Source organism: Sciurus vulgaris, assembly GCF_902686455.1.
Source record: "Sciurus vulgaris genome assembly, chromosome: 2".
Taxonomy (NCBI): Eukaryota; Metazoa; Chordata; class Mammalia; order Rodentia; family Sciuridae; genus Sciurus; species Sciurus vulgaris.
The window spans coordinates 1136019-1140448 of NC_136462.1; the positions used below are offsets into that span (position 1 = coordinate 1136019).

At 51.6% G+C, this 4430-nt stretch overlaps 1 gene segment (V, D, J or C); it reads right to left on the reverse strand.

The window, feature by feature from the left end:
- Nucleotides 1-1868: 1868 nt before the first annotated feature.
- Nucleotides 1869-4090, reverse strand: LOC306653746 (immunoglobulin heavy variable 3-74-like). The segment is given in 3 exons: nt 4066-4090; nt 2942-3252; nt 1869-1874 (listed from the first exon to the last, which is right to left on the reverse strand).
- Nucleotides 4091-4430: the final 340 nt, after the last annotated feature.

Sequence of the window (4430 nt, forward strand, 5' to 3'; positions counted from 1 at the left end):
ACCAACTTCCATCCTCTGGGTGCAAAGCCCTGGGTTGCCCTCTGTGGAGCTGCTGGCCACACCCTCCTGGCTACAGCTCCTGGACAGCACCACAAACGTGCTGCTCTCCTGCACAAACTGCAAAGCCCAGCTCTCCTGCACTGCTCCTTCTGCCCCTCCCTGTCCTGCATATGGCTGACTTCAGTCAGGAGTTCACAGGCCAGGGCATCCCTGTGCCCTTGAGAGAGTCCCCACCCACAGGCTGCTCAAGCATGAGTGAGCCCAGCTCCACAAGTGTGGGGTCATGTACACTATGGGTTCTGAGAAGGTCACCATGTGTGTCCACCTGGGAACTGGAAGAGGGTCATGTGAGCAGTCTGTTCAGGGTGAGATCAAAAACCCAAGTACAAAGAAAGTCTAGCCAGTGATGAGCTGTTCAACACAGTGAACCATCACTTGTCCATCTGTGTGTGATTTGAAAACTGCATCATGGAGTTAACCCTAATTCCTCTATCATGATTGTGTACATGTGTAAAAGTAATAAATGGATGAAGAATACACAACAGAGAAAATACACTACAGTACTTTTGATTTCCTCAGAGATACTATGTACACTGCCCTGTCCCAAGACCCTCCCATCTGCCCTCAGTGCTGCTCTACCTGGGCCTCGACCCAGAGCTGCTATAGAACAGGAGGAGGGGGAGTCCTGGTGCAGCCTGAGGGGGTCCCTGCCACTCTCCTGTGCAGCCTCTGGATTCACCTTCAGTGACTACTGGATGTGCTGGGTCCAACAGGCTCCAGGGAAGGGGCTGGAGTGGGTTGCTCTTATAAGAAACAAAGCTAATAGTTACACCACTGAATATGGAGCATCTGTAAATGGTCGATTCACCATTTCCAGAGACAACACAAAGAACACGCTCTACCTGCAAACGAGCAGCCTGAAAGCCGAGGACATGGCCACCTGTTACTGTTCCAGAGTCACAGTGAGGGGACCTCAGTGTGAGCCCAGACACAAACTTCCCTGCAGGGCGCCCATGGCCAGCAGGGGCGCTCAGCACACAGGGAGCTCAGGGTCACCCTGGAGCAGGTGCAGAGGGAGGAGAGAGCAGTTCACCTGGTTCCTGAGGTTCCTCCCCAGCCAGCACCTGCCTTGACACCACCTTCCATGGAGGTATTTGAGTTCTCTCCTCGCTCAGACCCTCAGACAGGTTTCTCTTGTCTAGTTCAGGCTAGTCTGCAATTCTGTCAGCAGAGACCACACAATGTCCTTTGTGAAGAATTGTTTGTTTCCTTCTTTTATTTTTCAATGAGATTTCCTGAGCAGTGCCTTTAAAATGAACTTCATAATATTTTTTCAGAAGTGGGGATTGAGACCAGGTTCTCCTCCTCTGTGTTCCCTCCCAGTCCTGATTTTATCTTATTTTGAAGCATGGTCTCCCTTAGGTGCTCAGGTTAGCCCAGAAAAGTTGTCTCCTCCTGCCTCAGCCTCCTGAGTCCCTTGGTTGCATGTCAGCTCACCATGCTCAGGTGAACCTTATGAATTTCTGATGCCATATCTTAACCGTCGATGCCCAGGGGGGTCCCTGTCCCAGGCCCATGACTCCTTCTCATCCCGAGTCCCTCCTGTCTTTCCAGAGATTGTCAGGTCACACTACACATTTGTTCTTGGATCCTACACAGTGCCAGAGCCTTCCACTCTTGGGGAACTTAGACAAGGTTTTCAGGCATTTTTTGTTCCCCCATGTTAAGAAGTGATAGCCCTCACGTTGTAGTTGTTAGAGACCACTGAGGCTGCCAAACCTCCAGCCATCACAGCACAGCACCATCAGAGTGGAATTTATCCAATCCAAATATCCAAAGACTGAGCTAAGAAATGCTGACAGGAAGCCCTAAACCTGGTCAAACCCACAGACATATGTATGTTCAGAGTGAGCTTTGGTGTATGTGAGCTCTTTACCCCTCGTGACGAGGCTCTGTGGCACCCACACCCCACACCCAGGGCTCCAAAGGGTGGAGACACCTGCTCCTCATGCAGAGTCCAGCTCCAGGTTGGAGAGGATCGGCATCAGCAATGTTTATACCCAAGATAGTCCTAAGATACTCCTGCTTAACAGTATAGCCATACAACAGCTATACGATGGAATGTTCCCAATGCCCATCAACAGGAAAATGGATGAAGGAGAGGTGATGTATACTCAGAACAGTGTTTCACTCAGTCACAAGGAGGAAGGAAGTTAGGGAACTAGCTGATCAATGGATGGAAATGGAGAATGTCTTGGTGAATTTCATGAGCCAGATTCAGAGGGTGAAATGCCAAGTGTTTATTCTGATATGCAAATTATAGACTGGAAAATAAATAAAGCACTGGGAGGAATTCCCTGCAATTAGAAGAGGGATCTTGGAGTAGAAAAGGGGATTGAAGGTGAGGTCAGAGGGGCAGGGGAAGGGAGGGGAGGTGGAGTGAAATTGACCAAACTACCCTGTGCACCTATGGAGGTGCCTCAGTGAATGTCCCCTTATGTTCTCTAAGAAGCACTAATATAAGCAAAACCCTAAAAAGATCTGTTGAGAAAATAAGTGAAAAGGGTAAGCAGGAAGGGTAAAGAGGAGGAGGAAGAGGGAAATGGCAGGGATGGAAGTGCAGGAAGTCAAACTCCACGACTGTGCAATTAGGTCAAATCGAATATCACATATAATTATGAGACACAAAAGAAAAAGGAAGTGCAAATTTAAAATGAAGTTGTTCTCTTCAGAGACATCATGGATTAGTGAGAAAAATATGTCCACAGAGCTCCCCTGGGAAGATGGTAAATGGAGAGGCTCCAGATGCAGGAAACAAGCCCCAACACACTCTGCACCTGCTCCTGGGTGACCCTGAGCTCCCTGTGTGCTGAGCGCCCCCTGCTGGCCCTGGGGGCCCTGCAGGGAGGTTTGTGTCTGGCTCACACTGAGGTCCTCTCACTGTGTCCCTAGCACAGTAATAGGTGGCCATGTCCTCGGTTCTCAGGCTGCTCATTTGCAGGTACAGCGTGTTCTTGGGGTTGTCTCTGGAGATGGTGAATCGGCCCTTCACGAAGTTGGCATAGGTTGTCCTGCCACCATCCTGGTTAATTTCTCCAACCCACTCCAGTCCCTTCCCTGGAGCCTGGCGGACCCAGCTCATGTAATAGTCACTGAAGGTGAATCCAGAGGATGCACAGGAGAGTCGCAGGGACCCCCCAGGCTGCACCAGGCATCCCCCAGACTCCACCAGCTGCACGTCACACTGCACACCTGCAAACACAGAGGCAACCTGGTCAGGACACTCACTCATCCACTCTTTCTCTCACTGCTGTCCACTCACACACTCAGGATCTCTGCTCTCCATTGATCACCTTTGAAAACAGCCACAAGGAAAACCCAGCTGAGCACACTCTTCATGGTGAGCAGCCTGTGTTGAGTTCTGATCACTGAGTGGGATGAGCTGGAGTCCAGGGCTGGGCTCCTGTGCAGAGCTGCAGGGACAGGTGGGCTGGTTTTCATGAGCAGAGGGAGGCCCTATTTGCATGTCCTGCTCTATAGCAGCTCTGGCTTGAGGCCCAGGTACAGCAGCACAGAGAGCTGATGAAAGTGTCATGGACAGCCACATGCACTTAAGGTTCCTGCCCTGAGTCCCTCAGCATGTCCTGTGGTCCCAGAATGGTGAGAACAATTGACCTCCTTGGCCAGGCCACCTGGATGTTCCTAGGGCTGGTTGAGTGGTTTCCTGGCCTGCTGAACCTTAATGTGATCCCATCCCCACTCAGAGGTTCCAGCTCCACCTGCCTCTCTTTGCCTCCTGCCTTCCTGCCATGTGGTGTTGTAGCCTCAGAAAGGCCCTTGTCAGGAGCAGCACCTTAATATCACATCCCTGTTCCCCAAACCTGCTGCAGTACAGCTCTCGAACTGTAAATCCTCAGCTTCAGGAGCTGCTCAAAGCAGCACAGACCAGACTCAGCACACACTGGTGCTGGAGCCTGAGGTGGTTGTTGTAAACACCTAAAGATGTGGATGCACTCCTGGGAGTGTGTAAATGGTTGGTCTGTGCCAGTGTTAATCTGCTCTCACCAGCATTACACTTGGCAGCATTCATGGGGCTAACTCTGCAGGCACACAGGTGCCAATGCTGCATAGGGGAGATTTCTTCCATCTGTATCCAGAGAAGACCTGGGTGTCCCTGTGCCTCAGGCAGAGCTTTGTCACAGGTGCAGCACCTACAAAGAGACCCTGGGGCCATGGCTAGTGGAGCCTGGAAGCAAGGCCCACTATAGACCCACCCCTCTAGGTCTACCAGCTGCAGGGCCAGCTAGGAGAGCAGCAGGCAAGGGACTCCAACTGTGCAGCACAGCCTGGGTGAGCAGAGACATGGGGTGGGACAGCCTGAGGACTGGGGACAGGACCACTGTCCAGTGTGCACAGCAGGTGAAACCTGG